This window comes from Trichomycterus rosablanca, chromosome 4 (genome assembly GCF_030014385.1).
Source record: "Trichomycterus rosablanca isolate fTriRos1 chromosome 4, fTriRos1.hap1, whole genome shotgun sequence".
Taxonomy (NCBI): Eukaryota; Metazoa; Chordata; class Actinopteri; order Siluriformes; family Trichomycteridae; genus Trichomycterus; species Trichomycterus rosablanca.
In genome coordinates, this window is record NC_085991.1 from 51,210,740 (window position 1) to 51,223,949 (window position 13,210).

A 13,210-nucleotide genomic window follows, 5' to 3' on the forward strand; every position below is an offset into this window, starting at 1 on the left:
ATATATTTATTTACTATTTTATTGTTGTATTTCTTCCTTTATTTATTTATATATTTATTAACTATTTTGTTTCTGTATTTCTTCCTTTATTTATTTATATATTTATTTACTATTTTATTTCTGGATTTTTTATTTCTTCATATATTTATTTACTATTTTATTTCTGGATTTCTTTATTTATTTATATATTTATTTACTATTTTATTTCTGGATTTTTTATTTCTTCATATATTTATTTACTATTTTATTTCTGGATTTCTTTATTTATTTATATATTTATTTACTATTTATTTCTGGATTTTTTTATTTCTTTATATATTTATTTACTATTTTGTTTATGTATGTCTACATTATGATCACTGACAGGTAAAGTGAATAACACTGATTATCTCTTCATCACGGCACCTGTTAGTGGGTGGAATATATTATGCAGCAAAGTTGATGTTAGAAGCAGGAAGAATGGGCGAGCGTGAGGATCTGGATGAGTTTGACGAGGCCCAGATTGTGATGGCTAGACGACTGGGTCAGAGCATCTCCAAAACTGCAGCTCTTGTGGGGTGTTCCCGGTCTGCAGTGGTCAGTATCTATGAAAAGTGGTCCAAGGAAGGAACAGTGGTAAACCGGCGACAGGGTCATGGGTGGCCAAGGCTCATCATGTGGTCCGATCCAACAGATGAGCTACTGTTGCTCAAACTGCTGAAGAGGTTCATGCTGGTTCTGACAGAAAGGCAAAAGGGGGACCAACACAATATTAGTTGTTCTTGTTGTTCCTGTGCTTTTCCACACTCCACTAAACCACGCCGCATTGATCTGTTCAGTCAGACGGATACACAGGGTGGCACAAGAGCGATCACAGATTCTCCCTGATAGAACATGAAAGCAGCTCGCCAGAATGCAAGGATAAGTAGGGCACCGGCATGTCTGCCCTCGCCGTTCGTTTACCCCTTATTACCGCCTGATATCCTCATCCCTTCAGAAATCAGCGCTCGCTTCACTTCAGACGAAGATCAAGCAGCTGTATGTAAATGAAACAAACAAACAGGGTCTCATCTCTCTCTTTTTTATACCCTGACAGGCAGGATGCCAAGCGGGGAAACAAACGACTTGTTAGCTGCACTCCAATTCATCAGAGACGCCGGAGCAGATCAGAAAAATCATGCTGACCTAGTTCTGCTCCGAAATTAAAGCCGCCATCTAACGAGAGCGAGCGAGGCAGTCGGCATGCTAATGAAAATGACATTACAGACACTGTGCGTCTCAGATCAGACGTGTTAACGAGCGAGAGATCAGAATCATGTACGTTTCATACAAATAAATCCTAATAAAATACGAATATCTCCACTAATTAAATTCCTCACTCGATGTTTTAGTACAATAAATCTATATAAAAACACTGAAATACAAGTGAAAACAGCTCAAATCAATAAAAAAAAAACACTAAAAACTGCACTTTAGCTGTAATTTTTTATTGTTTCCTTATGTTTCTTAATCATGGAGATGCTTGAACTTGGAATACTGTATTCCGTTCAGTACCGGCGCATTCACATGAGAAGTGCAGGTTTTATTGTATTTCACTCTCTTACTCACTCACTGTCTTAACTGCTTATGCAGGGTCGCAGGGGAGTTCCGGAGTCTATCCCAGCTTTTCAATGGGCGCAAGGCACACGGTAACACCCTGGACAGGGCGCCAGTCCATCGCAGGGCAGACATTTACATTTACATTTTCGGCATTTAGCAGACGCTTTTATCCAAAGCGACTTACATGATTTTAAGGGCCTGGCTCAGGGGCCCAACAGTGGCAACTTGGCGGTGGTGGGGCTTGAACCGGCAACCCTCTGATTACTAGTCCAGTACCTTAACCACTGAGCTATCACTGCAGACACACACACACACACATACATACAGTGTATCACAAAAGTGAGTACACCCCTCACATTTCTGCAAATATTTCATTATATCTTTTCATGGGACAACACTATAGACATGAAACTTGGATATAACTTAGAGTAGTCAGTGTACAGCTTGTATAGCAGTGTAGATTTACTGTCTTCTGAAAATAACTCAACACACAGCCATTAATGTCTAAATAGCTGGCAACATAAGTGAGTACACCCCACAGTGAACATGTCCAAATTGTGCCCAAATGTGTCGTTGTCCCTCCCTGGTGTCATGTGTCAAGGTCCCAGGTGTAAATGTGGAGCAGGGCTGTTAAATTTGGTGTTTTGGGTACAATTCTCTCATACTGGCCACTGGATATTCAACATGGCACCTCATGGCAAAGAACTCTCTGAGGATGTGAGAAATAGAATTGTTGCTCTCCACAAAGATGGCCTGGGCTATAAGAAGATTGCTAACACCCTGAAACTGAGCTACAGCATGGTGGCCAAGGTCATACAGCGGTTTTCCAGGACAGGTTCCACTCGGAACAGGCTTCGCCAGGGTCGACCAAAGAAGTTGAGTCCACGTGTTCGGCGTCATATCCAGAGGTTGGCTTTAAAAAATAGACACATGAGTGCTGCCAGCATTGCTGCAGAGGTTGAAGACGTGGGAGGTCAGCCTGTCAGTGCTCAGACCATACGCCGCACACTGCATCAACTCGGTCTGCATGGTCGTCATCCCAGAAGGAAGCTGACGCACAAGAAAGCCTGCAAACAGTTTGCTGAAGACAAGCAGTCCAAGAACATGGATTACTGGAATGCCCTGTGGTCTGACGAGACCAAGATAAACTTGTTTGGCTCAGATGGTGTCCAGCATGTGTGGCGGCGCCCTGGTGAGAAGTACCAAGACAACTGTATCTTGCCTACAGTCAAGCATGGTGGTGGTAGCATCATGGTCTTGGGCTGCATGAGTGTTGCTGGCACTGGGGAGCTGCAGTTCATTGAGGGAAACATGAATTCCAACATGTACTGTGACATTCTGAAACAGAGCATTATCCCCTCCCTTCGAAAACTGGGCCTCATGGCAGTTTTCCAACAGGATAACGACCCCAAACACAACCTCCAAGATGACAACTGCCTTGCTGAGGAAGCTGAAGGTAAAGGTGATGGACTAAACCCAATTGAGCACGTGTGGCGCATCCTCAAGTGGAAGGTGGAGGAGTTCAAGGTGTCTAACATCCACCAGCTCCGTGATGTCATCATGGAGGAGTGGAAGAGGATTCCAGTAGCAACCTGTGCAGCTCTGGTGAATTCCATGCCCAGGAGGGTTAAGGCAGTGCTGGATAATAATGGTGGTCACACAAAATATTGACACTTTGGGCACAATTTGGACATGTTCACTGTGGGGTGTACTCACTTATGTTGCCAGCTATTTAGACATTAATGGCTGTGTGTTGAGTTATTTTCAGAAGACAGTAAATCTACACTGCTATACAAGTTGTACACTGACTACTCTAAGTTATATCCAAGTTTCATGTCTATAGTGTTGTCCCATGAAAAGATATAATGAAATATTTGCAGAAATGTGAGGGGTGTACTCACTTTTGTGATACACTGTACATACACACACACACACAAACACAAACACACACACCTATAGGGCAATTCAGTGTCTCCAATTAAGCTGACTGCATGTTTTCGGACTGTGGGAGGAAACCGGAGCTCCAGGAGGAAACCCACACAAACACGGGGAGAACATGCAAACTCCACACAGAAAGGACCTATTGTATTTCAGTGTTTTTATATTATATTTGTGTTATTTTCAGTGTATCAGTGTCAAAAACAACTTCATTATTTTACATGAGCCTAAAATATATGCAGTTTCATGGGACCATGAACACATTAACAGATTTCCCAAACATGAAAAAATACCTAGAACTCTAAAACTAAAACGTTTTTAAACTCGATGCCACTCCCAGAACCAACTGACGTCGAGTTTCAAGGTATCACTGTATACGTGTGCAGTATTATGACGTTCTTGTTTGGAAGCTGGGGTCAGAGCGCAGGGTCGGCTGCCCAACAGTGTCATTTCTCGACATTTAGCAGACGCCTTTATCCAAAGCGACTTACAGTTGTGACAGTAAACAGTCTGACCAACTGAGGGTTATGGGCCTTGCTCAAGGGCCCAACAGCAGCAACCTGGCAGTGGTGGGGTTTGAACGTTTCAAGTCAAGTTTATTTATGTAGCGCTTTTTACAATAGACATCGTCTCAAAGAACCCCCAAGCTCTGCGCCTTTGTCTATATTCGCGGTGGACAGCTCCGGTCCCAGAGTCCAGAAGCTGGACGCAACCAGGAGCCAACACGCAGCGCCAGCAAACCTGACAAAACATGCGAGCACCAGACCGCCCAGACCCCAGATCTCCAGGACCGGAGCCACACACCCCTAGTCTGAAAAAGACTAATCTGGCCTGAGTAAATAAATGTTTTCAGTCTAGACTTAAACACTGAGACATGTCCAAGTCCCGGACAGAGGCAGGAAGGTTATTCCAAAGTTGTGGAGCTTTGTAAGAAAATGCTCTTCCACCAGCCGTGATCTTTTTAACTCTTGAAACTATAAGTAACCCTGCATCTTGTGAGCGAAGTGGATGTGCTGGGTTGTAGTGATCAATAAGTTCACTCAGATACTGTGGAGCCAGAACATGTAGCACTTTATAAGTTAGTAAAAGTATTTTGTAATCAAGGTGGAATTTAACTGGCAGCCAGTGAAGAGATGATAGAACAGGACTAATATGATCAAATTTTCTAGTTCTAGTTAGCACTCGAGCTGCTGCATTTTGAACTAACTGGAGTTTGTGTATGGATCTACCAGAGCATCCAGTTAGAAGAGCATTACAATAATCTAACCCAGAAGTTATAAATGCATGGATCAGTTTTTCAGCGTCATTTCTTATTTTAGAAATATTACGCAAATGAAAGAAAGCAACTCGAGTAATATTATTAACGTGTGTATCAAAGGAGAGATCTGAATTTATTGTGACACCCAAGTTTTTTACATCTGGGCTGGGAGTAACAGAGAAAGTGTTTAGGTTTAGCACCAGGTTAGACACCTTGTCTCTTGCAGCTTTAGATCCAACAAGTAAAACCTCTGTTTTATCTGAATTAAGTAAAAGAAAAGTCCAGTACCCTAACAACGAGGGTACGACTTGCTCAGCAGAGGCTGGATCTGAATTAACAATCTTCCAATTTATAGCCCTACCCACTAGGCTACCATTGATTAACAAGTCAATCATGCGTGGTACTGAAGGGACTTGAACACAGAGGAGAAAGACTGAGCGTTCTGGAAAGTCTCACACGTGGGGTCTTAAAAAAAGGGTAACACCCCCCCCCCCCCCCCAGTGCAGACCACAAGCTTACGGTTAGGCGTCCAAATACTTTTGGCAGTATAGTGTACCAGTGCTGTAATTCACCAGATGTTATTCTGAACTGCAGCTGTGTCGTACTGTTAGTGTAGCTGATTGATTGAGTTGATTGCGCCTCTGGATTCTGGGGTCTACAAGCTGTGACGGGACTCCTGGCGTGTAGGAAACCCTGTCGTTATCTAGTCTAGACTCTAAAACAAAGAAAAAGAAAGAAATTATAATGTTGAATAAAAAGTCGTCCATGTGCGACTTCAGCAGAATATTTAACTCTGTATTTACATTTATATTACATCAGATTTTTGGAACCGCCACCCCTCACCCCCCTCCTCATCCCCGGGGCTCCTGAAATGATGCATAAAACTGAGCATAATGAGGATGTTTCATAAAATACGATATAAAAGCACGACACGCGGACACAAATGTGTCTCGAGCGATGTGTAGCGAGTCCTCCAGACACGGAGGGAAGGACCGGAGGTGATGAGCTGCCTAATTAGATCCGACACAAGGTAAAATTGGGGAAGGACGAATGGTTTGGGGGGGGGGTGTTGTTATTTTGGTCCGGCCAGAACAGACATCATCCCTTTAAGGTCAGTGATCACAGCTGGTAATGCAAAGTAGCCGACCCGCCCACGTCACATTACTGTCAAAATACAGATTATGATTAAACAACAGGCTGTTCACTATGTGGCCGAAAATATGTGGACACTCTCTGCAGCTATTACATTATAAAAGAGCTGTAAGAAATAAAATATTAGAAACAAACTACATGCTTCCAGTTTTAAGACATAAAGCAACAGCTTAGGGAGGGTCCTGTCCTGTTACAGCAGGTCTGTGTCCTTGGGCACAAAGCAAGCCGTCCACAGGGACACGATTTGACTAGTCAAGTGTGGAGCAAGTCCTGCAGAAAGTCGACTTTTGGCAGAACCTATACTCCGATCAGCCATAACATTAAAACCACCTCCTTGTTTCTACACTCACTGTCCATTTTGTCAGCTCCACTTACCATATAAAAGCACTTTGTAGTTCTACAATTACTGACTGTAGTCCATCTGTTTCTCTGCATGGTCAGGACCCCCACAGAGTAGGTATTATTTAGGTGGTGGATCATTCTCAGCACTGCAGTGACACTGACATGGTGGTGGTGTGTTAGTGTGTGTTGTGCTAGAATGAGTGGATCAGACACAGCAGCGCTGCTGGAGTTTTTAAATGCCATGTCCACTCACTGTCCACTCTATTAGACACACCTACCTAGGTGGTCCACCTTGTAGATGTAAAGTCAGAGACGATCGCTCATCTATTGCTGCTGTTTGAGTCGGTCATCTTCTAGACCTTCATCAGTGGTCACGGGACGCTGCCCACAGGGCGCTGTAGGCTGGATATATTCGGTTGGTGGACTATTCTCAGTCCAGCAGTGACAGTGAGGTGTTTAAAAACTCCAGCAGCGCTGCTGTGTCTGATCCACTCACACCACCACACACACTAACACACCACCACCATGTCAGTGTCACTGCAGTGCTGAGAATGATCCACCACCTAAATAATACCTGCTCTGTGGTGGTCCTGTGGGGGTTCAGCATGCAGAGAAACAGATGGACTACAGTCAGTAATTGCAGAACTACAAAGTGCTTCTATATGGTAAGTGGAGCTGATAAAATGACCTCCAGGTCATAATGTTATGGTTGATCTGTGTAGTTTCACACTGAATTAAAAACATGCATTAAATACCTCTGTGTTTGTGGAGTTAATCAGACTTTACACGCTGCACATTTAGTCTGTTTCAGGTCACAGGAGACTGATTAAAACAGCAGTGGTGAGAGGGATTATGGGTAGGAAACTGCAGTTATCTCAGTGCGCTCCTCCATCAGTGGAGTTAATAATTAAAATAACGAGCTCGTCCCTACCGAGAGAAATCCATCGATTTACATAACAAACATGCATTTAATGCAACCGTGTCCTCGCCTCTAACGTGAGACTAAGACAAACTGAGAGTCATTTTTAAATTATTGTTTTATTTATCCGTGAAAAATGTTACCCAGCACAGATCGTTTGTGTGTGAAGGGGTAATTAGTTACTGAATGAATTGCGTGTAATTGATATTTGGGTTTAATTAGACTAGATGCATCCAGGCTTAATTACTGCAGCTCTGCTGAAACATCACTGAACGTCACGTTAAGCAACGAGAACCAAGCAAAACGTCACAACAAGTGACCCACTACATTGCAATCAAAAGAGATAGTGGAAAGGATGAGGGGAGTTATTAAATACAAAATATGTGGCCACTCCGGTGGCGCAGCGGTAAAAACACACGCTGGAACCAAAGCTGGGATCTCGAATACATCGTATCGAGTCTCAGTGCTCTCAGGGTGTGTCTCTCCGTACACAACGCTGAGCTGCATTGCACTCGTCAGTGTAGGTGATAAGATGCATATGGCATGCTGCCCACGTGTCGGAGGAGGCGTGGGTTAGCTTCGTTCTCCTCAATCAGAGCAGGGATCGGCATTGGTGGAGAGGAAGCATGACGCAATCGGGCAACTGGACGCGCTAAAAGGGGAGAAAATGCATAAAGAAAATATAAAAAAAGGATATCAGACTGGACTAGCAATCAGAAGGTCACTGGTTCAAGCCCCACCACTGCCAGGTTGCTGCTGTAGGACCCTTGAGCAAGGCACTTAACCCTAAGTTGCTCAGACTGTATACTGTACCTGTAATGTACAGTGATAGCTCAGTGGTTAAGGTACTGGACTAGTAAACAGAAGGTTGCCGGTTCAAGCCCCGCCACCACCAAGTTGCCACTGTTGGGTCCTTGAGCAAGGCCCTTAACCCTCAATTGCTCATTGTGTAAGTCGCTTTGGATAAAAGCGTCTGCTAAATGCTGAAAAGTAAGACTTCAGCGAACAACAGTGAGAGTAGTTACGATTAAATAGTGGGGCTGGACACGCCTCAGGGCGGCAGGGTGGCACAGTGGGTCCTGTGTTTGATTTACAGATGGAGCAGTCTGGGTCCTTTCTGTGCGGAGTTTGCATGTTCTCCCGATGTCAGTGTGGGTTTCCTCCCACAGTCCAAAAACATGCAGTCAGGTTAATTGGAGACACTGAATTTCCCTATAGGTAAATGGTGTGTGTGTGTGTGTATGTGTGTGTCTGCCTTGCGATGGACTAGCACCCCGTCCAGGGTATTACTGTGTGCCTTGCGGCCATTGAAAAGCTGGAATAGGCTCCAGCACCCCTCCGCGACCCTGATTGGCTAAGCGCTTAAGAAAGTCAGTGAGTACAAAGACATGCAGTAAGGTTAATTGGAGAACCTAAAATTCTGCCCTGTGAAGGACTGGTGCCCTGTCCAGGGGTGTTTCTGTGTACCTCACACACATTGATAGGCTGGTTATAGGCTCCAGCACCCCCCACGACCCTGATTAGTATAAGCAGCTTAGAAAGTGAGTAAGCTGACACGCCTCGCTACTGAATTGCAAGGATGAAAAGGCCCTGTCCTCTTACAGCAGGACTGTGTCCCAGGGCACAAAGTAAGGCATCAACAAGGACACAGTTTGACGAGTTAAATATAGAGCAAGTCCTGCTATTGAGTATAAATCACGCTTCCACCAGCTTTTCAAACGTGCTGAAATGGAACAATTCAGTTATTCATTTATTCATACATTCACTCGCACGGGCTTTTAAATGAGGGACCTCGTTTACTTTACTGCACCGTATCAGCACGCAGAGTAAAAACAACAGCACAGGAGTAAAACATTCAACTAAAAACATTCAACATTCATCATCACTCAACTACTCAACAGTCCTGCACATCACTCAACTACTCACCAGTCCCGCACATCACTCAACTACTCAACAGTGATGCACATCACTCAACTACTCACCAGTCCTGCACATCACTCAACTACTCACCAGTCCCGCACATCACTCAACTACTGAACAGTCCTGCACATCACTCAACTACTCACTAGTCCTGCACATCACTCAACTACTGAACAGTCCTGCACATCACTCAACTACTCACCAGTCCTGCACATCACTCAACTACTTACCAGTCCTGCACAATAGCAGGACTTGCTCTATATTTAACTCGTCAAACTGTGTCCTTGTTGATGGGACACAGTCCTGCTGTAACAGGACAGGGCCTTTTCATCCTTGCAATTCAGTAGCGAGGCGTGTCAGCCTACTCACTTTCTAAGCTGCTTATACTAATCAGGGTCGTGGGGGGTGCTGGAGCCTATAACCAGCCTATCAATGTGTGTGAGGTACACAGAAACACCCCTGGACAGGGCACCAGTCCTTCCCAGGGCAGAATTTTAGGATCTCCAATTAACCTTACTGCATGTCAGTACTGGTGAGTAGTTGAGTGATGTGCAGGACTGGTGAGTAGTTGAGTGATGTGCAGGACTGTTGAGTAGTTGAGTGATGTGCAGGACTGTTGAGTAGTTTAGTAATATGCAGGACTGTTAAGTAGTTAAGTAATATGCAGGACTGTTGAGTAGTTTAGTGATGTGCAGGACTGGTGAGTAGTTAAGTGATGTGCAGGACTGGTGAGAGGTTGAGTGATGTGCGGGACTGGTGAGTAGTTGAGTGATGTGCGGGACTGGTGAGTAGTTGAGTGATGTGCAGGACTGGTGAGTAGTTGAGTGATGTGCAGGACTGTTGAGTAGTTGAGTGATGTGCGGGACTGGTGAGTAGTTGAGTGATGTGCGGGACTTGAGTAGTTGAGGGATGTGCGGGACTGGTGAGTAGTTGAGTGATGTGCGGGACTGTTGAGTAGTTGAGTGATGTGCGGGACTGGTGAGTAGTTGAGTGATGTGCGGGACTGTTGAGTAATTGAGTGATGTGCGGGACTGTTGAGTAGTTGAGTGATGTGCAGGACTGGTGAGTAGTTGAGTGATGTGCAGGACTGGTGAGTAGTTGAGTGATGTGCGGGACTGTTGAGTAATTGAGTGATGTGCGGGACTGTTGAGTAGTTGAGTGATGTGCAGGACTGGTGAGTAGTTGAGTGATGTGCGGGACTTGAGTAGTTGAGGGATGTGCGGGACTGGTGAGTAGTTGAGTGATGTGCAGGACTGGTGAGTAGTTGAGTGATGTGCGGGACTGTTGAGTAGTTGAGTGATGTGCGGGACTGGTGAGTAGTTGAGTGATGTGCGGGACTGTTGAGTAATTGAGTGATGTGCGGGACTGTTGAGTAGTTGAGTGATGTGCAGGACTGGTGAGTAGTTGAGTGATGTGCAGGACTGGTGAGTAGTTGAGTGATGTGCGGGACTGTTGAGTAGTTGAGTGATGTGCAGGACTGGTGAGTAGTTGAGTGATGTGCAGGACTGTTGAGTAGTTGAGTGATGTGCGGGACTGGTGAGTAGTTGAGTGATGTGCGGGACTTGAGTAGTTGAGTGATGTGCGGGACTGTTGAGTAGTTGAGTGATGTGCGGGACTGGTGAGTAGTTGAGTGATGTGCAGGACTGGTGAGTAGTTGAGTGATGTGCAGGACTGGTGAGTAGTTGAGTGATGTGCGGGACTGTTGAGTAGTTGAGTGATGTGCGGGACTGGTGAGTAGTTGAGTGATGTGCGGGACTGTTGAGTAGTTGAGTGATGTGCAGGACTGGTGAGTAGTTGAGTGATGTGCGGGACTGGTGAGTAGTTGAGTGATGTGCGGGACTGTTGAGTAGTTGAGTGATGTGCGGGACTGGTGAGTAGTTGAGTGATGTGCGGGACTGTTGAGTAGTTGAGTGATGTGCAGGACTGGTGAGTAGTTGAGCGATGTGCAGGACTGTTGAGTAGTTGAGTGATGTGCGGGACTGGTGAGTAGTTGAGTGATGATGAATGTTGAATGTTTTTAGTTGAATGTTTTACTCCTGTGCTGTTGTTTTTTCTCTGCGTGCTGATACGGTGCAGTAAAGTAAACGAGGTCTCTCATTTAAAAGCCCGTGCGAGTGAATGTATGAATAAATGAATAATTGAATTGTTCCATTTCAGCACGTTTGAAAAGCTGGTGGAAGCGTGATTTATGCGCCACTCGTTTTCCCCTTATTAACCCCTAAAGTGTGAAATCCCATTACCTTGCATTTCCTACAGGGTGCAATGAATAAACGCCGTACTTAACCTTTATTTAAACCTGCTTCCTTCCTCCAGGCTCCCAGTGAGTCCATCACAACCCAGCTAGCAGGCCTGGCTAACCTTTATCTACGTGATAAGATCTTAAACTGCCTTTTACATCAGATTTATACTGCAGTTATACATCGATCAGCTATAACATTATGACCACCTCCTTGTTTCTACACTCACTGTCCATTTTGTCAGCTCCACTTACCATATAGAAGCACTTTGTAGTCCATCTGTTTCTCGGCATGCCCCTTTCATGCTGTTCTTCAATGGTCAGGACCCCCACAGGACCACCACAGAGCAGGTATTATTTAGGTGGTGGGTCATTCTCAGCACTGCAGTGACACTGACATGTGGTGTGTTAGTGTGTGTTGTGCTGGTATGAGTGGATCAGACACAGCAGCGCTGATGGAAGTTTTAAACACCTCACTGTCACTGCTGGACTGAGAATAGTCCACCAACCAAAAATATCCAGCAAACAGCGCCCCGTGGGCAGCGTCCTGTGACCAGTGATGAAGGTCTAGAAGATGACCGACTCAAACAGCAGCAATAGATGAGCGATCGTCTCTGACTTTACATCTACAAGGTGGACCAACTAGGTAGGAGTGTCTAATAGAGTGGACAGTGAGTGGACACGGTATTTAAAAACTCCAGCAGCGCTGCTGTGTCTGATCCACTCATACCAGACAACATACCACAACACACACTAACACACCACCACCATGTCAGTGTCTCTGCAGTGCTGAGAATGATCCACCACCTAAATAATACCTGCTCTGTGGTGGTCCTGTGGGGGTCCTGACCATTGAAGAACAGCATGAAAGGGGGGTAACAAAGCATGCAGAGAAACAGATGGACCACATTCAGTAATTGTTGAACTACAAAGTGCTTCTATATGGTAAGTGGAGCTGATAAAATAGACAGTGAGTGTAGGAACAAGGAGGTGGTTTTAATGTTATGGCTGATCGGTATATATGGATTTACTAAAACCTGTATATATGCTATAACTGAGAGATGTTGGATAATGAAATTGCTTCCATTTAGTTACAAGACCATTAGTGAGATTAGCCACTGATGTTGAGCGATACGGGCTGATTCACGGTCTGCATTCCATTTCAATTAGAATATCAGTACAGCTGAGTTCAGGGTTTTAAGCAGACCAGTCAAGCTATTCCACACCAAACTAAGCAAAGAATTTACAACCCCACATCAGAAAAAGTTGGGACAGTATGAAAAATGTAAATAAAATAAAAACACAGAGTTTCTTACATTTACTTTGAGTTTCATTTGATGTCAGACAGGATGAACCTGAGATATTTCATGTTTGATCTGCTCAGCTTCATTTCATTTATTAATAAACATCCATTCCTGCATTTCAGGCCTGCAACACATTCCAAACAAAGTTGGGACAGTAAAGCATTTACCACTTTGTAATGTTGCTGTTCCATTTCACCCTTAAAAGACGTTTTGGCACCGAGGAGACCAAGTGATTTAGTGTTTCAGCTTTTATTTTTTCTCGTTCTTCCTGCAAACACGTCTTAAGATGTGTAACAGTACGTGGTTTCAAAACTCTCCACACATTCTATATTGGGGACAGGTCAGGACTGCAGCCTGGCCAGTCCAGTACCCGTACCCTCTTCTTCCGCAGCCACGCCTTTGTAATGTGTGCAGCAGGTGGTTTTGAATCGTCTTGTTGAAAAATGCTGGACGTCCCTGGAAAAGACGACGTCTTGAAGGCAGCACATGTTGCTCTAAGATCTCAATGTACTTTTCTGCATTAATGCTGCATCACAGAGTGTAAATGACCTTTACCAAGGGCA

The 13,210-nt window shown here is 44.6% G+C and overlaps 1 protein-coding gene across 1 annotated transcript in view; it reads right to left on the reverse strand.

The window, feature by feature from the left end:
* The window catches only part of dab1b (DAB adaptor protein 1b), a 53,934-nt gene that overhangs the window by 34,774 nt on the left and 5,950 nt on the right, over positions 1–13,210 (reverse strand). The gene's annotated exons all lie outside the window — the stretch shown is intronic.